Raw genomic sequence first — 27,500 nt, forward strand, 5'->3', positions numbered from 1 at the left:
ACACACACACACACACACACACACATTTGTATATACACACACACACACACACACATTTATATACACGCACACACTTTTTTTTTATCTCTCCTGTCCAGCCACTCAGGTAGTAAATCATACTGTTGATGTAGATGATCATATCTGCTGTATCTATTTACTTTAGAAAAGAGAAGTGTGTGATGCTTCTCTTGTTGCCTTATTTGTATCTGACTTTATTAAATGTTTGAGTAGAATTTTATTCAACAAAACCAGTTTTCTTTTAAGTAATATAGACATGTATCACAGCTGTTTATATTACGGAGGAATGTAAGTAATTATAGAACTGGCACCCAATGTCGTTAAAAAGTACTGGTTTTGAATCGAGAATCAATTCTGAATCAAATAGTTACCCTCAAGAATCAAATCAAATTAAATGATGTGGTGTCCAAAGATTCACAGCCCTATAATTTAGTAGACTTAAATATTTTTTTTTATAAACAGACTGATCATTAACCTTGGAGGTGTTTGAATGGGCGCATGAATATGTGTTGCAATGACATGTGTGTGTGTCCATATAGGAGTGGGAGGTACGAGGAGTGAAACGATTACATTTTAAGTATCATTAAAGAATATGGGGGCAACCACAAGCCTGGAATCATAATAATACTTCAACATTAGTGGAAGACCGGTTTAAAAAAAAATCTGGAACCACAACAAATGAGTGACATCATATGACAGTTTGTGGAATAGAAAACTAGAATTCACGCTTTTGCAGCAACAAAGTGGTTATCAATATATTCAAACATTGACTTTAACATTTTTAGTAAATATTGATTTTGCTTGTCTTGTTATTCTGGGGGTGTTTTGGATGTACAAACCCCGTTTCCATATGAGTTGGGAAATTGTGTTAAATGTAAATATAAACGGAATACAATGATTTGCAAATCCTTTTCAACCCATATTCAATTGGATGCACTACAAAGACAAGATATTTGATGTTCAAAGTCATAAACTTTATTATTTTTTTTGCAAATAATCATTAACTTTAGAATTTGATGCCAGCAACATGTGACAAAGAAGTTGGGAAAGGTGGCAATAAATACTGATAAAGTTGAGGAATGCTCATCTAACACTTATTTGAAACATCCCACAGGTGTGCAGGCAAATTGTGAACAGGTGGGTGCCATGATTGGGTATAAAAGTAGATTCCATGAAATGCTCAGTCATTCACAAACAAGGATGGGGCGAGGGTCACCACTTTGTCAACAAATGCGTGAGCAAATTGTTGAACAGTTTAAGAAAAACCTTTCTCAACCAGCTATTGCAAGGAATTTAGGGATTTCACCATCTACGGTCCGTAATATCATCAAAGGGTTCAGAGAATCTGGAGAAATCACTGCACGTAAACAGCTAAGCCCGTGACCTTCGATCCCTCAGGCTGTACTGCATCAACAAGCGACATCAATGTGTAAAGGATATCACAACATGGGCTCAGGAACACTTCAGAAACCCACTGTCAGTAACTACAGTTGGTCGCTACATCTGTAAGTGTAAGTTAAAACTCTCCTATGCAAGGCGAAAACTGTTTATCAACAACACCCAGAAACGCTGTCGGCTTCGCTGGGCCTGAGCTCATCGAAGATGGACTGATACAAAGTGGAAAAGTGTTCTGTGGTCTGACGAGTCCGTATTTCAAATTCTTTTTGGAAACTGTGGACGTCGTGTCCTCCGGACCAAAGAGAAAAAGAACCATCCGGATTGTTATAGGCGCAAAGTTGAAAAGCCAGCATCTGTGATGGTATGGGGGTGCATTAGTGCCCAAGGCATGGGTAACTTACACATCTGTAAAGGCGCCATTAATGCTGAAAGGTACATACAGGTTTTGGAGCAACATATGTTGCCATCCAAGCAACGTTACCATGGACGCCCCTTCTTATTTCAGCAAGACAATGCCAAGCCACGTGTTACATCAATTTGGCTTCATAGTAAAAGAGTGCGGGTACTAGACTGGCCTGCCTGTAGTCCAGACCTGTCTCCCATTGAAAATGTGTGGCGCATTATGAAGCCTAAAATACCACAACGGAGACCCCCGGACTGTTGAACAACTAAAGCTGTACATCAAGCAAGAATGGGAAAGAATTCCACCCGAGAAGCTTAAAAAATGTGTCTCCTCAGTTCCCAAACGTTTACTGAGTGTTGTTAAAAGGAAAGGCCATGTAACACAGTGGTGAACATGCCCTTTCCCAACTACTTTGGCACGTGTTGCAGCCATGAAATTCTAAGTTAATTATTTGCACAAAAAAAAAAATAAGTTAATGAGTTTGAACATCAAATATCTTGTCTTTGTAGTGCATTCAATTGAATATGGGTTGAAATTTGCAAATCATTGTATTCCGTTTATATTTACATCTAACACAATTTCCCAACTCATATGGAAACGGGGTTTGTATGAAGGTTTTTTTTTTTTTAATTTTATGTCCTCTGCATTGTTTTGTCCTCTGCATTTGTGTTTAGGCATAACAGGGCTATTATTTTTTCTAGAAATTATTAACTGACAAAACAAAGTTAAAAAACAAATGTTCGCAGCAGTGGACACTGTTTTCAGGAGGATATTTATTGAAAAACATGGTTAAAAAAAAAGTGGGACTGTGAATCTTTAGGCACCTACTGATTGGATCCAATTCTGATTCCTGGGGTGATGATTTGATTCAGAATCGATTATTGATTCAACACGATTCAAACAGATTGTCAATGTATTATTTAGTATAATAGTTATCATCAACATGGGGTATCAGGCCTGTTTGCAGGCATCAATGATCAGGGCTCTCCAGTCTTCTCTGTTGTCCGCTCTATGTATGAGTTGTATATTATTGATATTTCTGATAAGATTTCTAAGGCTTTTGATATACAGTATGTTGTTTGATGTCAACCTGGAGCTTTCTTTCCTACTTGTTTTCCTGTTATCAGTTTTTGTAAGCTGTCTTTTCTAATGAAATGTCCGAGGAATTTCAGCTGCCTATTTCGAATCTTTGCAATTAGAGATCTTCATGTTTTTGCCATTGCCAATACCTCTTCATTACTTTTCTTTTCAGTCCATGATATGCGGAGTATTTTTCTGAAGAACCACATTTCAGTTGCCTCTAATTTTCTCAGTTGTTGATTGTTTAAAGTAATAATAGTTCTAATGAAACCTTTTCAAAACAGGCTACAGGTAAGAACATTCCCTTCTGGTTGCATGAAGATTGGCCTAAACCTGTCTTTTTAAAAATAGATCCTTATTTAAAAAAAAAAAACGGGAAAAAAAACTTGTTTTTATTTTGAAAATAATGAATCGATTTAGAATCGGGGTAGGTAATAACAATCTTGATTCGAATGTAAATCTATTTTTGTGGACCTCTTTCATTCCAAGTGCAGATATGCCACACATATCTTCAAAAGGTGTCAGCTTGTTTCTGATTGGTTATTCAAAAATAGCTTTTAGGTGGTGAAAACAGAATGCAGCACCTGCTATTTTCTATACATAATTAAATGCTAAATAGAGGAGGGCCTGTTGAACCATCAGCAGGAAGTGCTTAGAGATGACCACGTGTAGACTGTTCCGTAGGATGGGAACTGTGAAGTGTCTATGATCAAAGCTGCTGTTTTTAGCCTCACGCCTTCTTCCACTGGCTTCACCATCATCAACAAATGCAGGAACACTGACTGAAGTGCTTGGAATGCTTTCTTTCCTATGTGCTCCGACGGGCCAGTGCATCACCATCAAGTATGCATAACAACAGTGGAACATGTAAATTAATGCATGATTGCAGCTATTCATCTCAGTTAGGAAAAGTACCTAGTCAGTTGAATCACTGTTGTGCTAATGCAATTTCCGTTTGTCTCATTATGATTGAGCCCTGATAGGTGCCCATTAGAGGGCTGGGTAAACCACGGCTGCGGGGGACGAGGATTGATCCCCGTGCTAATGTGTACAGAGAGATGGCCGCATTAGAATGTAAATAACCAGCCCAGTCAATCCCCCCAGTCATATAGACACGACACATCCCTTACAACGAGGGGATGGCACCTTTTGTGCCTTCGCCATGGCAACGGTATAACCAACTCACAACAATGAAAAGGGTCAAGAGCAAGTAAGAAAAAAAAATTCAACGCCTCGGGGTTACTAAATCGTTGACAGCAATTAACTCCTCCAGGCGTCACGGAGCTCCATGTGTTTTAATTTAACAACCACAGCGCAGAAGAATGTTGTTCTGCTTCAGGACTGCAAAGGTTCTCCAGATAAAAAGTAGCAACATTTTCAAGATCACCAGGGTTGCTTTTTTTGAGAGTAGCTTTACGAACCAATAAAAATGGCTGACGGCGTAGCTTTGGGAATCGTACAGCTTAAAAGGAGGTGACAGCAGAATAAAGCACATGACGCATGACAAGTGTGTGGAGTAACAGGTGACAAATAATAGGCAACAAAAATGTCAACAACCTTCCATGCAAATCATGTTCATAAAACTTGTTTTTTACTTCTTACAAATAATCCCATCTGCAGATTCGTGATGGTTGGTATTGAGCATTATATATTGATGCATGAATAATTTAATACATAAAACTCCTAAAGTAAAGGAAGGAGCAAATCAGTTTGGGTTTCAAACAGTGCCGCTGCAATATGGAGTTATATAAAGGAAACTTGTATAATGCCCTTCAACGCTTTAGGTAGAATGCATGAGGTGTAGGACTGCAGTATTATCACAATGTGGACAAAAGATGAGCGTCATAAACCATCGAGCCAAGTGTTCCGAATGACAATCATAGTGGATCCTGAAAAAAAACAGTGTTAGGTAATTCTAGTCCATGTTTTTTCCCCCCATTTTACCCATCATCCACAATCCCTATGTGAGACAAGAACATTCAGCCTTCCCTTTTCTGTGTTCTAAACAGTAAAAAAACAATTGCTAGGAAGAGGCGGGGATACGATCTATTCCGCTTTTAACCATCCAAAAACCTCTAACACCTGTAATGTTTACGGCTGAAACCTTTATTGTGAAAGTCTGTTCCTTACTGCTGTAACCAGGATGTATTGCACTTCACTAACCGGAAGTGGAGGAGATGCCGGTGTTCGACCAAGAGGTAAAATAAATAAAGAGCTCCCGGGCTAAACTGAGAATTAAGTGTCCAGTTAATATCAAGATTAGTCTATAATACTTATCGTGTATAGCTAATCACAACAACACCAATTTATATATTCAATCTGTAAGTGTATATACACACCATAATTTCCGGACCATAAAGCGCACCACTATATAAGAAGCACTCAAGTTTAAAAGAAAAAAAAAGTTCCATATATTAGCTGCACCGGACTATAAGCCGCAGATATATACGTTGTAAAATGAGTTATTTACACAGAAATATTTAGTAAATGTTTATTTAAATACTTTGTTTCCAAATGGTGTCTGTAACACGGCAGTTAAACGGCTGATCAAACAAAACAGAAGTCAGCGTCATGGACCCACTAGCTGCAGAAGTTCGCTCTCTAATCAGCTAAACAGACTCAATAACTCTACAGTGACGTCTCGGTGTATTTACTGAGAAATTTGTGAAACTAAAACAATACAAAAAGAATGTCATTGTAAGTTAATAATACTAACACAGACACTCATAAATGTGTTAGCATATTAGCTAATGCTAACAATTCTAGCTTGATTACATTACGATAGCCCCTACAAATATGCGTAGACTTCACAAATGGGATGGTTTGGTAAGTATGAATTGTTTTAGTTATATTGTAAAACTTACAAACGTTGCTTGGAGTGATGAAGAGTCCATACGAGTAGAAACAGAAGGGCACTGCAACACCGGCAGTGAGCAATATTATCTGAAAGAGGGCGCCATAGCACAAACAATACATACCATTTCAGTGTATTTGCCTTTTTTCTTTTTTTTTTCTTTTTTTTTTTAAACTATTTGCATTATGGCTGTTAGCAAAGAAAAATACATAAATTAGCTACACCATTTTATAGGTCGCAGCGGTGTGGTTTATAGTTCCGATTTGACTGTATGTACTGTAGTAATAGGCACATTCATAACATGTAATATTTACAATATTTTAGTCATTTTAACTTCTTTCATGGACGCATTAATTCCACAAAGCACATAGCAACAAATGCTACTTTCGTCAACAACAACAAAGACAGCACTTTCTGTGTTTGAGACTTGGTGAGAACCTTGGCATGTTATAATGTAGCACTATTGCTAAACATTTCGAATAATAACATAAAAAAAGAGACTTACAATGTCTGCTCTCACTGGGATGGTTACATCTTTCAGCGCTTGTGCTCTTCTTGAGCTGCTAAATTCAGAATAATCTTCACTACTCAGATAAACGGTGCTTTCTCACAATTTTGTCGGGTTCCATTTGTTGAGAGCCATACAGTATCAAGTCGGTTGGATTTTTTTTTTAAGGTTGACCAACTTCCCAGCTCGGTGCCACAACCTTCTACGTTACAGGTGAGATGTACGATTTATAACTTAGCATTAACTTTTACTAAAAGGCAATACAGCAGCAACAGAATCAGCTCAAACTTTTTTATTTCATTGCGAGTCACAACCAGTTAGCTAGTAGCTGGCTACTTGCTAGTGGTTGGAGGAGCGGTGTAAGCAAGGCGATGTGTAAAAAGTAGTTCCTCTGTGTTAGCTCCTACTATAACAATGTCGCCATAGCTTTTAATATGTAGGTCCTGGCATGTAAATGGAATGTTGTTGGCAGTTTTTGGATGTTTTTTTTACAGGTGGAATAGAATAATTCCAATTACCTACATTGTTACTGGCAGCTTTTCCACTATTTAGAACGCACATAAAAGGGAAAGACGGGTGTTTTTGTCTCACATAGGGATTGTGGATGATGGGCAAAATTCATAAAATGTGCAGTTTTTCTTTAATTGAGTGAACAGCCTTTCACTACCGAATTAAAAAAAAGTATCTCCCCAATCTTATGACGCTAACCACTGCTACTTATCATGTACCCACAAATCTCTACATAAATGGCTCTTGAGTTAGTCTGCTGAGATCCCCTTTGACATGCATTATCACTATCAAGGAGTGTAGACACTCAGGAACCAGCTGCTCAGGCATTTTCTTTTTAACAATTTAACATGTCGTATGAGCTGGCTAATTAGTCTGAATTGCGTGAGACTCTTGGTGCCAGGCCGACATTTTAGTCGTCCCATGTCGACACGCTCAATGAAGTCTGTACATAATTGATTTGGGGAGAGCTAGAAGTTGACTTATGGCCAACAAGAGTCAAGTTTTACTTGTAAATTTGTGTGAGTGAGTAAACTGGTAAATATAGGCACTAATTAGTGATGAAAGGAACATAAACATGATTCAACTACTAAAAGTTTTAGAACCGAGATATATATATATATATATATATATATATATATATATATATATATATATATATATATATATATATATATATATATATATATATATACACCGTTTTTTTCAGACTATAAGTCGCAGTTTTTTTTCATAGTATGGCCGGGGGTGCGATTTATACTCAGGAGCGACTTATGTGTGAAATTATTAACACATTACCGTAAAATATCAAATAATATTATTTAGCTCATTCGCGTAAGAGACTAGACGTATAAGATTTCATGGGATTTAGCGATTAGGAGTGACAGATTGTTTGGTAAACGTATAGCATGTTCTATATGTTGAATGACTCTTACCATAATATGTTACGTTAACATACCAGGCACGTTCTCAGTTGGTTATTTATGCGTCATACAACGTACACTTATTCAGCCTGTTGTTCACTATTCTTTATTTATTTTAAATTGCCTTTCAAATGTCTATTCTTGCTGTTGGGTTTTATCAAATAAATTTCCCCAAAAAATGCGACTTATACTCCAGTGCGACTTATATATGTTTTTTTTCCTTCTTTATTATGCATTTTCGGCCGGTGCGACTTATAGTCCGAAAAATACAGTATATACTTGTATATACATATACAGGTAAAAGCCAGTAAATTAGAATATTTTGAAAAACTTGATTTATTTCAGTAATTGCATTCAAAAGGTGTAACTTGTACATTATATGTATTCATTGCACACAGACTGTTGCATTCAAATGTTTATTTCATTTAATTTTGATGATTTGAAGTGGCAACAAATGAAAATCCAAAATTCCGTGTCACAAAATTAGAATATTGTGTAAGGCTAATACAAAAAAGGGATTTTTAGAAATGTTGGCCAACTGAAAAGTATGAAAATGAAAAATATGAGCATGTACAATACTCAATACTTGGTTGGAGCTCCTTTTGCCTCAATTACTGCGTTAATGCGGCGTGGCATGGAGTCGATGAGTTTCTGGCACTGCTCAGGTGTTATGAGAGCCCAGGTTGCTCTGATAGTGGCCTTCAACTCTTCTGCGTTTTTGGGTCTGGCATTCTGCATCTTCCTTTTCACAATACCCCACAGATTTTCTATGGGGCTAAGGTCAGGGGAGTTGGCGGGCCAATTTAGAACAGAAATACCATGGTCCGTAAACCAGGCACGGGTAGATTTTGCGCTGTGTGCAGGCGCCAAGTCCTGTTGGAACTTGAAATCTCCATCTCCATAGAGCAGGTCAGCAGCAGGAAGCATGAAGTGCTCTAAAACTTGCTGGTAGACGGCTGCGTTGACCCTGGATCTCAGGAAACAGAGTGGACCGACACCAGCAGATGACATGGCACCCCAAACCATCACTGATGGTGGAAACTTTACACTAGACTTCAGGCAACTTGGATCCTGTGCCTCTCCTGTCTTCCTCCAGACTCTGGGACCTCGATTTCCAAAGGAAATGCAAAATTTGCATGGTTGGGTGGTGGTTTGGGGTGCCATGTCATCTGCTGGTGTCGGTCCACTCTGTTTCCTGAGATCCAGGGTCAACGCAGCCGTCTACCAGCAAGTTTTAGAGCACTTCATGCTTCCTGCTGCTGACCTGCTCTATGGAGATGGAGATTTCAAGTTCCAACAGGACTTGGCGCCTGCACACAGCGCAAAATCTACCCGTGCCTGGTTTACGGACCATGGTATTTCTGTTCTAAATTGGCCCGCCAACTCCCCTGACCTTAGCCCCATAGAAAATCTGTGGGGTATTGTGAAAAGGAAGATGCAGAATGCCAGACCCAAAAACGCAGAAGAGTTGAAGGCCACTATCAGAGCAACCTGGGCTCTCATAACACCTGAGCAGTGCCAGAAACTCATCGACTCCATGCCACGCCGCATTAACGCAGTAATTGAGGCAAAAGGAGCTCCAACCAAGTATTGAGTATTGTACATGCTCATATTTTTCATTTTCATACTTTTCAGTTGGCCAACATTTCTAAAAATCCCTTTTTTGTATTAGCCTTAAGTAATATTCTAATTTTGTGACACACGGAATTTTGGATTTTCATTTGTTGCCACTTCAAATCATCAAAATTAAATGAAATAAACATTTGAATGCATCAGTCTGTGTGCAATGAATAAATATAATGTACAAGTTACACCTTTTGAATGCAATTACTGAAATAAATCAAGTTTTTCAAAATATTCTAATTTACTGGCTTTTACCTGTACATACATATATGCCTGTTATGATTCTTATATTTAATTTTCTGATTACTTTAGTGTAGGGTTGTACGGTATACCGGTATTAGTATAGTACCGCGATGCTTATGAATCATATTTGGTACTATACCGCCTCTAAAAAGTACCAATCCATGTGTCCCTGGACACATGATGACTTTGTATATTACCAATGTATGATCCTGTAACGACTTGGTATCGGATTGATACCAAAATTTGTGGTATCATCCAAAACTAATGTAAAGCATCCAAACAACAGAAGAATAAGTGATTATTACTTTTTAACAGAAGTGTAGATAGAACATGTTAAAAGAGAAAGCAAGCAGATATCAACAGTAAATGAACAAGTAGATTAATAATGCATTTTCTAGCACTTGTTCTTGATCATTTTGACAAATCAATAGTACCCGTACCAAAATATTGGTATCGGGACAACACTACTTTAGTGTTAAATTAGCTTTGGACATGCGCTCACATGCTTTGGTGGTCGTACAAATTGAAATTTGGACATTTTTCTTCCTCTGAAGTCACGCAAAACTCAAAACGTCCGTCATACTGTACATTGTATCATGTTGGCAATACAACCTTGTTATTAAACCTGGTGCTAGGTTATTACTTTCGCATCTGAAAATCATATCGCTTAAATATCATAATTCCTAGGTAGGGGTGCTGAAAAAAATCACGATTCTTATTTATTACAATTCTAAATCGAATCGTAATTTGTAAGAATATATATATATGTATATCTTTTTTTTAAATTCCATCCATCCATCCATTTTCTACCGCTTGTCCCTCCTGGCGAGCATCGCACTTACTCGCTCGCGTATACGTCTGCAGCCAAGAGGAGCTTTTGGGCTGTAGCCTATACTGGTACTGATAAAGTACCGCGGTACCAATGAACTAAAAAAGGTACTATACTGCATTCGTAAAATATCGGTACTTTTTTTTCATGCGCCGGAAGGCACACCAAGCGCATGTTGCGAGTCAACATCAACACAGGCACAGAGCACTTGCAAGCAAAAACATTGTGGAGACAGGAGAGGGAGAATGGACGTATTTTTGTTTTAAAACTATCGATAAAGTTGGCGCTGTGAACAGTGAAGTGAAGATTAATAATGCAACAACACATCATCAGTAGGGTAAACCTAACCTGTCTCACAACGGTCTAAACCCAGCTCACGTTCCTATTAGTGGGTGAACAATCCTTGGTCAATTCTGCTTCACAATGATAGGAAGAAGATAAGGTCCTGACTCAGATGGGTTCTCCCCTCAACCCAATATCCTCTGTGTCCTAATAGTAGATTTTTTAAAATATTGAATATATTTGTTTTATATTATTTTTTTCCGCTCTTCAGGCGGTGCTTTAAAACATAGCTAGACGGTAGCAGCTATTTAATAGCTAGCTCGCGGAAAACGTCCATCCACACTGGATGGACGCTCCTGAATGCCACAAATTTGTGAATCCAAGTACAAGATGTATGATCCTGTAACTACTTGGTATTGGATTGATGCCCAAATTTGTAGAATCACCCAGAACGTATTAAAAAAAAAAGTATCCAAAACAACAGAAGAATAAGTGCGGGCCATCAGTCACATAGGGACGGCGTGGCGCAGTGGAAGAGTGGCCGTGCGCGACCCGAGGGTCCCTGGTTCAATCCCCACCTAGTACCAACCTCGTCATGTCCGTTGTGTCCTGAGCAAGACACTTCACCCTTGCTCCTGATGGGTGCTGGTTAGCGCCTTGCATGGCAGCTCCCTCCATCAGTGTGTGAATGTGTGTGTGAATGGGTAAATGCGGAAGTAGTGTCAAAGCGCTTTGAGTACCTTGAAGGTAGAAAAGCGCTATACAAGTACAACCCATTATTTATTTATTTATAAAAAAAAAGGTCGAGTGTTTTTTTCAAAGGCAGTTTAGTACCTTTTTTTCCCTTAACACCATAGTCCTTTATTAGTACTGGTATACCATACAACATGGGTGTCAAACTCTGGCCCGCGGGCCAAATTTGGCCCGCCGTGTAATTTCACTTGGCCCTTGAGGCGATATCAAATTAACACTAGAGCTGGCCCGCCGATTATATTCAGTGGTGGTGCCGCAGTAACACCGCATTCACCGCTCATTCTCATACTTGCCAACCCTCCCGGGAGACTCTCATATTTCAGTGCCCCTCCCAAAAATCGTCACGTCCGCTTTTCACCCAGTCCAGCGAATGTTGGCCCAGTCACATAATATGTGCGGCTTCAGCACGCACACACACGTGAATGCAATGCATACTTGGCCAACAGCGATACAGGTTACACTGACGGTGCTAGTATAAATAACTTTAACACTGTTAGAAATATGCGCCACACTGTGAATCCACACCAAACAAGAATGACAAACACGTTTCGGGAGAACATCCGCACCGTAACACAACATAAACACAACAAAACAAATACCCAGAATCCCATGCAGCACTAACTCTTCCGGGCTGCAATATACACCCCCGCTACCACCAAACCCCCCCCGCCCCCCCAACCCCGTCCTGAATGGTTGGTTTATTCATTGTTATTTTATTTTCTAATATACATTTCTGTGGAAAAAGTTAATGTTGATATTTACCTCAGAAGGCTGCAAATAGAAACGAGGCATTGCATTTTTATTCAAATTGTATTTGATATGCCATTGATATTTTTTAATTATTATCATTATTATTATTTGAAACTCGATTTTGCATGTCACTATAAAGTTGTATAAGCCTTGCTTGTTCGATATTCAATGCAAAACTTGTTTGGGTCCCTATTAAAAGGTTAATTTGTTCAACCTTGGCCCGCGGTTTAGTTCAGTTTTACATTTTGGCCCACTCTGTATTTGAGTTTGACACCCCTGCCGTACAACCATAGCAGGGATTATGAAAAAATACCTGTAAAAATGTCTTATCAACCAAAAATGTTGCGACCCTCCTGCACTACCTCTGTTGAAGACCTTTGCTCTGGCAGACTCAACGGTTGTTATCAAGTGTGTGAAACATCGCTCAGCCAACCAGGACCATTAGCAACACATTAAAGAACTGCACTTTTTTTGGAATTTTGCCTATTGTTCACCGTCATTATGAGAGACAAGACCACATGTCTTTTCTTTTTTTTTAGGATTTTAAAGATAAAAAAACGCTTGCAAGATGCGGCTAACGGGAGTCACTGGTGTAGCCTTCAAAGCCCTCTGAAACAACTTCAAAACCCTCCATCAACGTTTTACGTCTGCAAGTCTATAATGTAGTAACAAACACCTTCATAACAATATGTAATATGTTCAATATTTACCATATCTTGGTCATTTTATGCACAGCCGGAACTAATTCTTTGGCGCATTTATTTCCGTTTCCACAGCAGCGCACTTCCGACTTCCCGCAACAAATTTGTTCCTACTTCCGGAATCAAACGCGAGTGTGTTTTCTAATCATGGCAGTTTTCTAATCATGGCAGACTTGGTAACAGACAACAGAGACGACGACCATTTTTGAACAAATGAGGATTCACAACCTTATCTTATACACGGAAGGATGAACTGGTGCTTATAGAAGCGAGCACGAAGAAGAGGCTGAAACGTTGGAACAGACGGAAGCCGTTGCAAATGTGGAACTTTGAGCCAAGCTATACCGAATTAATGGATGGGTTACTCAAATCAACAGGAAACATCCCCAGCCAGCTGAACCAAATGGACAACTGTCCATTGAGTAAGTCACTATACTGTTGATCATGACACATGCAGCACATCACCGTACACTACAACGCATACGCTGACGAGCTAGCTGTGTACAAACAAAGCATGAAATAATACTCTACAGATACTGTAATATGATTGTTCATGTTATTCCAGTCAGTACAGATTGGTGTCATATCGCAGTGTTGTGCATTACAAACTCAAACCCGTTCCGTGCTGACGTTAGGGCTGAGCGATATATCGACTTTGTAAGATATATCGATGCATTTTTAAACAAGATATGAATTAAGAAAATATCGTAATAACGATATAATTTATTTCACGTTAAAATGACCAAACGCCGCTTATTTGTTGTGTTCCTTGTTCTCCCCCGCTTCCCACTCGCTACTAATCCCCTCCCCTTCCTCCTTCCAAGACGTGCTTGCACGTAAAAGAACATCCATGATTGGTTGGTTGTTTACTATGATGAGTCACGATTGGTTGAGATTAGAGCAAAACATTAGGGACAGGCCAATCAGAGGCAAGATAGGGCGGGTCATGGAACCAGGAAGTGAAATCACAACAGACATCCCAAATGACGACGAGAGAGTCGTAGAAGAGAAGAGGGAATATTCAGGCGGGCGATTTATATATTAAAAAAAATAGTAGAAGATGGCAGAGGGATTTGTCTTGTTTAGATGTTTCTTTTAGCGATGTAGACGACGTCCAGGAAACCCACAATGCGTCTACTTGACCACATTTGGACAAATGTATACGTCTGGATAAAACATTCATTTGAGTTGTTTACCATGTAAGCCCAAATCAAAACTGTTCTCCAGTTGCCAAGCCGGCCATATTTCACACGAGAAATGCTGCCAAAAATGTACGCCGAAGTGAGGAAGATCATAGCCGCACAATTAAGTCAAGTCACTTACTTGGCGCTGACCAGAACCGTACGTGTGTGACAGTCCATTACATCGTCCACTGGGAATTAAAAAGTGCCTGCTTGCTAGGGATGTCCCGATCCAGGTTTTTGCACTTCCGATCCAATACCGATATTGTTTTTGCATTTCCGATCCGATACCGATACTGACCGATACTGATACTGACCGATACTGGCCTATCCGAGCATGTATTAAAGTTTAAAGTTATTTAGCCTACCGTATTTTCCGCACTATAAGGCGCACCGGATTATTAGCCGCACCTTCTATGAATTACATATTTCATAATTTTGTCCACCAATAAGCCGCCCCGGACTATAAGCCGCGCCTACGCTGCGCTAAAGTGAATGTCAAAAAAACGCTGCGCTAAAGTGAATGTCAAAAAAACAGTCAGATAGTTCAGTCAAACTTTAATAATATATTGAAAACCAGCGTTCTAACAACTCTGTCCCAAAATGTACGCAAATGTGCAATCACAAACATAGTAAAATTCAAAATGGTGTAGAGCAATAGTAACATAATGTTGCTCGAACGTTAATGTCACAACACACAAAATAAACATAGCGCTCACCTTCTGAAGTTATTCTTCATTCGTAAATCCTTCGAATTCTTCGTCTTCGGTGTCCGAATTGAAAAGTTGCGCAAGCGTGGTATCCAAAATGGCCGGTTCCGTCTCGTAGAAGTCATCGGGAGTCAGTGTCGCTGTTGTTCTGTGAATCCTGCCTTCCGGAAAGCTCGGACCACAGTTGTGACCGAAATATCTGCCCAGGCATTTACGATCCACTGGCAAATGTTGGCGTATGTCGTCCGAGGCTGTCTGCCCGTCTTAGTGAAGGTGTGTTCGCCTTCGGAGCTGTGTGAAAAAAGCCACCCGGCCTCTTCGCGTAAACTTCCCTTAACCACTCGCTCATCTTTTCTTCATCCATCCATCCCTTCGAGTTAGCTTTTATGATGACGCCGGCTGGAAAGGTCTCTTTTGGCAAGGTCTTCCTTTTGAATATCACCATGGGTGGAAGTTAGCATGGCAAGCTAGAACCACAGTGAAGGATGACTTCTCATTCCCTGTGGTGCGAATATTCACCGTACGTGCTCCCGTTCCACAGTGCGGTTCAGTTGCTGTGAAATACGGTAGTAATCCGTGTGCGGATGGAGAGATTGCGTCTTTTTATGAACCGGATCGCTTAGTAGGAGCCATTTTGTGGTCTTTACAGATGTAAACAGGAAATGAAACGTACGGTGATATCCGCGCGTTTTTTCTTCTTCTTCCGGGGGCGGGTAGAAGAAGAAGCGCTTCCTGTTCTATGGGGGCGGATGCTTTCCTTGGCGGTTGCTTGCGTAGAAGAAGAAGCGCTTCCTGTTCTACCGGGAAAAAAGATGGCGGCTGTTTACCGAAGTTGCGAGATCGAAACTTTATGAAAATGAATCGTAATAAAGCGCACCGGGTTATAAGGCGCACTGTCAGCTTTTGAGAACATTTGTGGTTTTTAGGTGCGCCTTATAGTGCGGAAAATACGGTACTTAGTTGTCAGAATCATGTTGAAAAGGGTTTTAGTACTCTTGATAACAACTAGCCAGCTGAATTAGGGGAGTTTGAATAATACACAATGGTTGGTAACAAGAAACTGACCTGTTTATTCAAGGATAAACACAAAATAGACAAAATTATACATGACAAACAGAAATGGCATCATTGAACTAGGGCTGGGCAAAATGACCTTTTTTTAATATTGCGATATTTTAAGGCCATATTGCGATACACAATATATATCTCGATATTTTGCCTTAGCCTAGAATGAATACTTGATGCATATAATCACAGCAGTATGATGATTCTATGTGTTTTGATTGATTGATTGATTGAGACTTTTATTAGTAGGTTGCACAGTGAAGTACATATTCCGTACAATTGACCACTAAATGGTAACACCCGAATAAGTTTTTCAACTTGTTTAAGTCGGGGTCCACTTAAATTGATTCATGATACAGATATATACTATCAGATATATACTATCATCATAATACAGTCATCACACAAGATAATCATATTGAATTATTTACATTATTTATAATCCAGGGTGTGGAGGGGGGCGCTGGATGTAAGTGTCAAAAAGACAGCCAAAAGAGATTGATATGAGAATAAATCTAAAGTTAAAATATAGGGTAGAAATGCACCCATTTGCAGGAAATGTAGTCTTGATTTTCAAAATGTTCTTTCAAGGCTTGCATGTCTACATTAAAACATTCTTCTTCATACTGCATTAATATATGCTACTTTTAAACTTTCATGCAGAGAAGGAAATCACAACTAAAAAAATCACTAATTTTTTCATACGGTGTTGATGTGGAAATTTTTGCCTCGGCATTTTGATGGTGTGGACGTGTGGCACCGAATGGAGATAAGCGTCTCGACAGACGTCACAATATTTGAACAATGATGACGAAAACTGTTTTCTCTGTCGTGTCCGTGTGTCGAAAATTGTTATGCGCTTATTTTTTTATTTGATTTTGTGCGTGGCATAGATTTGCTATGCGCAGAGGACGCTTAAACAGTGCGCAATTGCACAGGCGAGCGTTGCTCGCACTGCTGCGCTAGCATCACAGCTAACGTTAGCCATGCTGCTACCTCTCTGCTGGGAGAGGGCGTATACGTATGTGACGTGTGACGTATGACGTGACAGTATGTGACGTGTGTAAGAAGGTGCACTTGCTGTCTGTGAGAGGGAGACACAGGAAAGAGTGAGAAGAGCCTGTCATGTAATGCCAGCAGCTAAAAGCAACTGCGTGAGAATTCACAGACCTGTGGATGTGCTGAAGGTGTGCTGGAAAATGCGGAACGGAATGTTGGGAGCAGCAGAAAAGTGGAATGTATTATTTAAATCGGTGCGTTGAAAAACACGGACCGGAGTTTTTTTTAAACTGGATCTGGATCGGCATTTTCCCATGCCTTGCCGATACGCAATTTTTGGTCAATATCGGCAGCCGATCCGATCCAAATATCGGATCGGGACATCCCTACTGCTTGCAAATGTATTTTTTATCTGAGTTTGATACATTTTGTATTATTTGCACAGCTATGTTATTTATTTTACGTAGAAAACATATTTTTCTATTTTATTTATGTTATGTAATTGTGTGCTATTTAAACAGTTTATTTTCTGTGCTGTTAATACCCATCTTGACTAATAAAAGTGTTTACAGTACAGTTGTCATTCACTTCAATTTTAGTGAATATCGCTCATCTTTATATAAATGATAAATGATAAATGGGTTGTACTTGTATAGCGCTTTTCTACCTTCAAGGTACTCAAAGCGCTTTGACACTACTTCCACATTTACCCATTCACACACACATTCACACACTGATGGAGGGAGCTGCCATGCAAGGCGCTAACCAGCACCCATCAGGAGCAAGGGTGAAGTGTCTTGCTCAGGACACAACGGACATGACGAGGTTGGTACTAGGTGGGATGAACCAGGGACCCTCGGGTTGTGCACGGCCACTCTCCCACTGCGCCACGCCGTCCCTAAATATGTATACTTTCACCGGAAAATATATCGAGATATATATCGAATATCGAGTTTAAGTAAAAATATATCGAGATATACTTTTTCGTCCATATCGCCCAGCCCTGGCTGACGTAAAAGCTAGCTTATCTCTTTCCGTAGTTAGCTATTATGGCTAATACCGTAGCACGTCGATGTGTTGGTACGCTAGAAAAAGAGTTCCTCAGTTTCGATCTTACAATAATGTGGCTACAGCTTGGTTATTATCAGTGTTGGGACTAACGCGTTACTGTAACGAGGTTAGTTTCGGCGGTAACTAGTAATCTAACGCGTTATTTTTTATATTCAGTAACTCAGTTACGGTTACTACATGATGTGTTACTGCGTTATTTTATGTTATTTTTTATGTAGTATCGGCTAGAAACACAAGATCTGAGTGTGTTTTATTGGAGCGCTGCGGTGTCAAGGAAAAGAAAAGACGTGCTTTGTGTGGGTGGGGGGGAGGGGCGGGAGGCTCCCAGACCGCAGTTGAGGGGCGCAGGGGAGACGTTATGTACTTCGGGGCTAACAACCTTCACCTTACCCGGAAGTGGGTCTTTACAGCTGAGGGTGAATGACGAGGCCGGCGGTTTGTTGCAACTTTGTGACTTTATTGGACGCAGCCATCTACCAAGCTAGAGCACCTGCACGCACTCACTGTCGCCGTTCCCTCACCTCTCTCGCCCACTCACTCACGTCACATGCTGTCATATCTTAAAGGGCCACACACACACACACACACACACACACACACACACACACACACACACACACACACACACACACACACACACACACACACACACACACACACACACACACACACACACACACACACACACACACACACACACACACACACACACACACACACACACACACACACACACACACACACACACACGCTACTCTCATAACAACTAACAAGACATCATGGTGAAGCCAGAAGTCGAGTTTCTTAACATGGAGACATTCTCAATACTTTTCTTTTGTCGAGCACAAAGAAAATAACATTTGAGTTAAATGTAAGTTGTGTTTTGGATCTAAGATCCTATCTACTTAAAGTTAAAGTTAAAGTTAAAGTGCCATTATGTTGCAGCTATCTAAAATAGTTTTGTCAATTTGTTCTGGCCTGAAATAAATTGGCCCTTTGAAACATATCTTTGTCTTTGTGTGTTGTATGTAGACCACATTGCTTTCTGAGTTCAGTGATGCAAATGCATGTCAAGTTGATCAACAGATTGTATTATTCTCCAGTGCAATAACAGTACTGAAATGAAGGCTAAGAGGGCATTAATGGGAGCCTTAAAAAAACGGTATTATTCTCCAATGCAAGAACAGTACTGAAATGAAGGCTAAAAGGGCATTAATGGAAGCCTTAAAAAAAAAGAAGTAACTAAATAGTTACTTTTCACAGTAACGCTTTACTTTTTGGTGTAAGTAACTAAGTTAGTAACTGAGTTACTTTTGAAATAAAGTAACTAGTAACTGTAACTAGTTACTGGTTTCAGTAACTAACCCAACACTTGTTATTATACAGGTTACTGAACGTAAATTAAGTATTGTTGATGATTTTTTAATGCATTTTTAAAGTAATTTAGAGGTAGAATGCATTGCTCTCATTAGCTGCATTGCGAGCCACTGAGAACGAGCCAATTTCTTAATGTTAGAATGAGAAAAAATAAAAAAAACTTTTGTCTTCTTCTCTCTAAGGATTGTGAACAATAGGCAAAGTTCCCCCCAAAAAGCGCAGCTCCCCTTTAACCAATCCTGTGTCAAAGTACGGTCATTGAACCTCCAGAAATATGCCTTTTCAACACTTCTACATAAAAAGATAAACATTTCTCCTGCAGTAAAGGAAACAACACAGATGATTGAAACAAAATATGCCTATAATCTCGCTCATGCTCGCCGCCTCCACCACACTAGGTAAAATAAAGCTATGCTGACCTGAGCGCCCTGGGACTTTGAATCTGAAAAGCATTGCGAGATGCACGGCAAAGGTTTGCAAAACACTGCTCAGGGTCATTCGTAGCCAGAAAATACATAAGTAAAAAAAAAAAAAAAAAAAAAAAAAAAAAAGGCAATAAGGAGTCACCTTCTGACTTGGGATTTATTCCTTTTGGAAAAAAAAGAAAACAGAACAAGCAATTGAAAATTTGGTGGGTTATTTGTGTTTTGTATTATTGACAACAAAGAAAAAGGGGGGTTTTGATGCTGGGTTCCTGATTTCCTGGCAACCTTAATTGGCTCGAAAAACAATGCCTCCCACATACAATTAAGTATCCTCTGGAGAGCAGCAGCCTCTTGTTGTATGGCATGACTAATCTGACAATGTGGGCAAAATAGCAGAGACAAGAGATACCGAGTCCAACAACTCGCACCAGCACCTTTGCCGTGTGCGCCACAGGAGAACGGCAGAGACTGACGCACCGATGTAACACTCAACACAACTAGATTAATTATAGGCGGAGAGGATACAAATGACTTTGACATTGGTCACATTCACTACTTGATGGGTGAAGCATATTCTCCTCTTTGACTCATTTTGAAAATTGCATAAATAAAAGTATCATTTTAAGCAACAGTTGATTCTATCTAGGGCTGGGCGATATATCGAATATACTCGATATATCGAATATACTCGATATATCGCGGGTTTGTCTCTGTGCGATATAGAAAATGACTGTATCGTGATATTCGAGTATACGTTCTCACGCAGTTGCTTTTAGCTGTGGCCATTACACTACAGGCGTTTCTCACTCTTTCTTGTCTCTCCTTCTCACAGAGACATAAAACAAGCGCACCTTCTTACATACGTCACATACTGCACGTTCTCGCAGAGCAGAGAGGTAGCGGCATGGGTAACATTAGCTGTGATGCTAGCGGTGTGAGTGGTAATACGAGAGAGAGAGAGAAGGTGCGATTCTGGAAACAAATGAAGGAAGAATTAATTCCCAAGAAAAACAGCAAGGGTCCATCGTCTAGCGGTGGTTTGGCTTCAAGCGGGAATATGTTGAACAAACAACAGTAATGTGTCAAGTAAAAGTGTTGCTCCAAAAAGTAGCGCCACTGCTAATTTGTAGCATGACTTGAAAAGTCACCTGTTAGAGAATGAAGAGTGCTGGAAACTCTGCATGTCAACATCTCCGCCGGTGCCACACCAACAAAATGCCCAAGCAACCATTTCCACATCAACACCGTATGAAAAAAATAGTCAACAACAGAAGGAGATAACGTCCGCAGGAACCTACCACATAGCGAAGGACATGCACTATTTGATTTCCTATTATGCAGCTCATTTTTATCTGACAGTTATTGAAATATCTTGTGTGACATCATGCACAAAAGTGCACTTTATTTGTTTTAAACTATTGTAGTGGCGTTCTGTACAAAAAGTGCACTTTAATTTAGTGTTGTTTTGATATGTCATCTTAGTGACATCATGCACAAAAGTGCACTAATAGCTTGCTTTAAAATGTCTCTGACAATCTTGCACTTTCTGTTTTGGAAATGACATGAATGTTTGTGTCACTGCTTAATAACTGTTTAATAAATACAGTTTTGGTCAATTGACTTAGTTGTGATTTCCCTCTCTGCATGAAAGTCTAAAATGAGCATATATTAATGCAGTATGAACTATAATGTTTTAATGTAGACACATAGAATCATCATACTGCTGTGATTATATGCATTAAGTGTTCATTCAAATCTAAGGCAAAAATATCGAGATATATATCATGTATCGTGACATGGCCTAAAAATATTGAGATATTAATAAAAGGCCATATCTCCCAGCCCTAATACTATCTTTTGAAAATTTCACCATTAAAAAAGATCAATACATTTTAGAATAAGGCTGTTATAGCATGGGAAGTGTGCCACCATTGTGCTCAGGATAGCTGGTGTTTTATTGATAAATATACAGTAGGTATGGTTGTATTTTGCCTCATCCTCATGAGAAACCTGCATGTGACTGAAGCATTAAGGAGTGAGACTATAACTGCAGTGTGATCAAACAACCACATCATCTCGTTGTATTGATTTGTCGGTTTATTTTGTCATTGTTTTAGTCAACCTGCTTTTGTTTTCATTTGTTATCGTCGTCATCTTGTCGAAGGGAAAATAGGTTGTTGACGATAACGGAAACGAAAATATTTAGTCAACAAAATTAACACTGCCAGGTAGCACATGTGAGCAGAAAATATTGTATCAACTCTTTCTCTTTCGAACTTTATTGGGTCGGTAGTGCATTCTTCACTCCACATTAAGTGAGGGATGAGGCAAAAAACTAACCCAGACCCACTGTATTGGAGCTCAACATGAATATTTTGGTTTGTTATGTTGTATCTCACCCTCAATTAGGGATGTAACGATAAAAAGTATTAATGATAACCGCGGCAAAACTCCCCACGTTTAGTATTACCGTTTCAAATGGGTCATATTATGATTTTTTTCTACATCTAAAACACTTCCTTGTGGTCTACATAACATGTAATGGTGGTTCTTTGGTCAAAATTATGCATAGATTATGTTTTACAGAACGTTGTCAAGGTGCATTCTGATCGTCTCTTCAGGACGCGCCGTTTTGTCTTATTTACGTGCCTCCACCTAGACTGCGTCTTCTCCCCGCCATCTTTGTTGTAGTTGTTAGCGCTTCCACAGTGAGTCTACTGACAGACATAAGTTTTATAACTTATATTAGACATGGCAACGGCGGAGGATGCATGTGCATGTACGAGCCAGTCTGCCTCATGACAAGAGGATAAAGAAAAAAAAGGCTCATGGCACTCGGGATAAATGTCTTCCATATATGGATAATCCGCAGATGTCACAATTGAGAGAAACGTCACTAACGGGGCAAATTACAAATGGCTCGTTTGAAGGAAGTGTGAAGGAAGGCAAGAATGTTTTATAAATATTTCCTCAATGCCTGCACGGTTTGATTTCAATTTCTCTGGACTTATGCAGATCCCAAATACACAAACAGGCACCAAAAAGTAAGGAAAGTTGGTTTTGCATAACATGTCCCATTTAGATTAAAACCATCGAAAAACTGTGACTGATAACTGCACTTTAATAAACTTGCGGACTGACTAGCGCAAACGCGTTAGCTTAAAAGGTTAACATGAAAACAAGAGACACTAAAAAACAACATATCCCAATCTAAACTTCTATAAAACACATGACTGTTTGAGCAACGAAGATATTTAACTGTGCACATTAAAACTACAAAGAGGTGTTTTTATGGTGCGTTCAAGGCCCGCTGAACAGAGTAGGATGTTACCCCTGCCAGTAATATAAAATAATACTTTTTTTTTTTGTTACACACGCTTCAGTTAAATAAATATTGAAGTACTACAGTACAGACCAATACTTAAAATAATAAAAGCTGAGCCATCAAAACAGATAAAATACGAAGATTAAAACACTATCAGTGAAGCATAAGAAACACAAAACATGCAAAATAGTGAGTTTTCCAACGGTGTATCTATTTATTTTAGTTATTTAACGAAATAACTTTGTCAAAAGATTTCAGAGTGTGTTGACATACTTTTTAAGCATCTTTAATTATACCACTGTATAATTTTACTTGTGATCATTTTGGACACGATAACTGTGATATGAAGTTGTCATATCGTTACCCTCAAAACATCGTCGAAACTTCTGTTTAGCAAAGATGTCAAACTTGTTTTCATTGAGGGCCACATCGCAGTTATGGCTGCCATCAGAGAATGGTAAATGGTAAATGGGTTATACTTGTATAGCGCTTTTCTACCTTCAAGGTACTCAAAGCGCTTTGACACTATTTCCACATTCACCCATTCACACACACATTCACACACTGATGGCGGGAGCTGCCATGCAAGGCGCTAACCATCACCCATCAGGAGCAAGGGTGAAGTGTCTTGTTCAAGGACACAACGGACGTGAACCGGCTGGTAGAAGCTGGGGATCGAATCGGGAACCCTCAGGTTGCTAGCACGGCCTCTCCCAACCGCGCCACGCCGTCACCAGATACATTCTGGTGACGGTGTGTATCAAATTCATACATTATTCACCCTCTGTATGAATTTGCCTCTGGATTTCATTAGCCATCCATTTATTTTCTACCGCTTGTGCCTTTCGGGGGAGCCTATCTCAGCTGCATTCAGGTGGAAGGCGGTGTACACTCTGGACAGGTCGCTGGATTTCATTATTAATTATATAAATTGTTTTAAGTAGATGTCGATTTTACAGTAAAAACTTTACATTTACAAAATTTTACTGTAAAATATGGTTTTTTTGTTTTTGTTTTTTTTACAACATTTTACAGTAAATGGAAAAACAATACTACTGTTTTTTGGGGTGGGGGGTTTTACGGAAAAAGCTGTCAACTTTGTTGCCTGAATGTTTGTGTTAAATTTACATTGGTTTTTACAACACTATATTGATAATGGAAAAACAGTACAAGTTATTTTTTTATTCTGGCAACTTAACAAATGTACCGTCTTTCATGTACAGTAATACACCGTTAAAAACAACAACCGTAGATTTTACAGTCAAAAACTGTCAGCTCAGTCAACAGAACTTTACCGCAAAAGACAGTAGTAGGTTTTTTTTTCAATTTACATTAATATGCTGTAAAGAAGAACGTAAAATGTATTGTCATTTTTATTAATTTGATGGGTAGTTTGCTGTAAAGTTAAGTATTTTTATTTAGACAAAAACATGTTTGGAAAGTATGATAATGTACTGTAATATATGTTGCAATATTGGATACTATTAAAGTTGAAAAGATATGCAATTTCAAGCAGTATATATATGTTTTCAGTCAAAATGAAAAAAATCAATTACATTTAGTGAGAAAATATGAAGTACTTTATTGACACATAATTTCCAGGTGTTTGCGGGCCAGATAAAATGATGTCGTGGACTTGTGCAGTCGAGCATACTGTAAAGTCACAGATGGGCTGATGGCACAGAAAACAACCGTGGACACAAATAGTCATGCAAATGAGACACAACTTGTCCTGAATATCAAATTGAGGTTTCAGGTCATCAAACTACTTCACTACTTCCATTGAGCGGCACAAAAAAAACGGGGTTACACAATTTTACATGCATTCAATCAAGACTATGGGACTCTTTGGAATGAAAAAGGGATCCGAAAAAAAACCAACTTATCTGCTTTGTACCAAAATTTGGCAAACTACTTCCAAAATCAAACATATATTTTGTTTTACTATACCAATAGTTACTTTTATTGACATCTTTTAAGCGCTTTAAATGTACACAAAACACAAAAACAATTGTTCAATTGTAATGTTTGACATTTAATTTCAATACCAAACCATCTGAAAGATTAAAGATAGGATTATCCATCCATCCATCCATTTTCTACCGCTTGTCCCTTTTGGGGGGGGCGGGGGGGGGGGGGGGGGGGGGGTGCTGTATTATAATACTATTAATAATAATAATAATGGATTCTTTTTGTAAAAGCACTTTACATTGAGCAAACAACCTCAACACGACGCGGGCTCGCTCCTCCTCCTCCAAATATAACGTCACGCACATCTCCATAAAAATGTCTGCGAATGGTGGAGTTGTGCTACATTTTGTGTGTAAAAGACTCGTTCAGAGGGCATACATACAGTCCACCTTTGTAAACCTCTCCTCCTTTGATTTCACATTATTTTTAATAAAAAGGACAGACTTTATATCGACCAATAGATCTGAAGTTGATCTCGAGATTTATGGGTTGAAAGTTAAAAAAAAATGAATTACTTTTTTAAAAAACTTCTATGAGTGGGGCCCTTTTGGATCCCTGAGAAATGTAGCGGGTGTTACGAATTGTTGACCTATTTAAGGCTTCAATTACTTATCAAATATTCCACATTTTTGGGGGGAACATTCAAGCATATTTTGGAGTTTTGCCATAAAAAACTGAGTTTTCGTTAACAAAAATGGCATAAAACATTTAAACATAAAACAAAAAAAAAACTTTATATCGACAGATAAATCTGAAGTTTATCTAAAGATTTAAGCGTTGAAAAAAAAGAAGAAAAAAAAAGAATATTATGTGACTTATTTTCCAGTTTCCCAGGGCCAAACTTGAGGGGAGCTGTCACGCCAAATTTCTTCCCCCTACAAACCCCCTCCCCCCATTTACTTCCGGGGTCATTTCCTCTTACGTCATTTCCTCTTACTTACGTCAATCGATAATTGGCTCATTACGGAAAGTGACTTGACACGGAGGGCAAAGTTTATAATTGTAGAGAATTCAAAGTCATGTCAGGGTTATTATCGGGGTTGTTGGCAATTATTTTTATTATTTGCTAAAAACTGCTCCTACTCACGTCTCAATATTGGGCAACCACGGACCAGCCGCATACAGTAAAGGTATGTTCTTACTCGAAGTTAGAGTGAATCTCAGTAAATCGTGTTTGCCAACAATATCAACCTAAAACTCATTCGTCTGAAAGAAAAATTAACCCTGAAGTAGTGTTGACCCGTGGAAAACGAATCAAAAATCGTTTAATTCTCTGTCAAATGTGCAGTCAGGAATATCCTCAAGTTAATAATAATTAATACAGACGTTTTGTTAATGCTATATTATAAAAAACAAAAACAAAACAAGTATCCTTCCAGCAACGGGCAGTCAATGCCGAAGTGTTATCGATCGCTGTCAATGACGAAAGAGGAAATGACCCCGGAAGTAAATGGGGGGGGGGGGGGGGGGGGTTTGTAGGGGGAAGAAATTTGGCGTGACAGAGCCCTAAAAGTAAAATAAATCTACCATATTTTTCGGAGTATAAGTCGCAATGTAGTATAAGTCGCATTTTTTGGGGAAATTTATTTGATAAAACCCAACACCAAGAATAGATATTTGAAAGGCAATTTAAAATAAATAAAGAATAGTGAACAACAGGCTGAATAAGTGTACGTCATATGAAGCATAAATAACCAACTGAGAACGTGCCTGGTATGTTAACGTAACATATTATGGTAAGAGTCATTCAAATAACTATAACATATAGAACATGCTATACGTTTACCAAATAATCTGTCACTCCTAATCGCTAAATCCCAAGAAATCTTATACGTCTAGTCTCTTACGTGAATGAGCTAAATAATATTATTTTATATTTTACACATAAGTCGCTCCTGAGTATAAGTCGCACCCCCGGCCAAACTATGAAAAAAACTGCGACTTATAGTCCGAAAAATACGGTATATATTGTATTGGTTTTGAAAATAAAAAATATCGAAATAGCCCCAGAATGCGTTGATTTTTTTTAGTGTGCGAACCTCAGTGGAAAAAGTTTGGACAACCCTGGTCTACATCTAAATCAGCTTTTGTATGTTTAACTTGGTACTGTACTCTCTTGTTCCATGTAAACAACACATATTAACAATTAACTAATAATACAAACAAGCACTTAAATAACTAACCGTTGTGTCCTTGGGCAAGACACTTCACCCCTTGCTCCTGATGGCTGCTGGTTAGCGCCTTGCATGGCAGCTCCCGCCATCAGTGTGTGAATGTGTGTGTGAATGGGTGAATGTGGAAATACTGTCTAAGTGCTTTGAGTACCTTGAAGGTAGAAAAGCGCGATACAAGTATAACATGTGCAAGGCTATAAAATAACAGTGCAGTGGTGAACAGAGCAAAGCAAACAGATGACAAGTGAACATGAGTCAGTACATCCACAGTGACCGATTACCGTATTTTCTGTAATATAGAGCAGTGTTTTTCAACCACTGTGCCGCGGC

At 39.0% G+C, this 27,500-nt stretch overlaps 2 protein-coding genes across 2 annotated transcripts in view; one reads left to right on the forward strand and one right to left on the reverse strand.

Annotated features, from left to right (window-relative positions):
• aven (apoptosis, caspase activation inhibitor) overlaps window positions 1–27,500 on the reverse strand; it is a 108,738-nt gene that overhangs the window by 65,847 nt on the left and 15,391 nt on the right. The window lies entirely within an intron of this gene.
• chrm5b (cholinergic receptor, muscarinic 5b) overlaps window positions 1–27,500 on the forward strand; it is a 51,003-nt gene that overhangs the window by 1,430 nt on the left and 22,073 nt on the right. The gene's annotated exons all lie outside the window — the stretch shown is intronic.

Source organism: Nerophis lumbriciformis, linkage group LG26 (genome assembly GCF_033978685.3).
Source record: "Nerophis lumbriciformis linkage group LG26, RoL_Nlum_v2.1, whole genome shotgun sequence".
In the NCBI taxonomy this organism is placed as follows: domain Eukaryota; kingdom Metazoa; phylum Chordata; class Actinopteri; order Syngnathiformes; family Syngnathidae; genus Nerophis; species Nerophis lumbriciformis.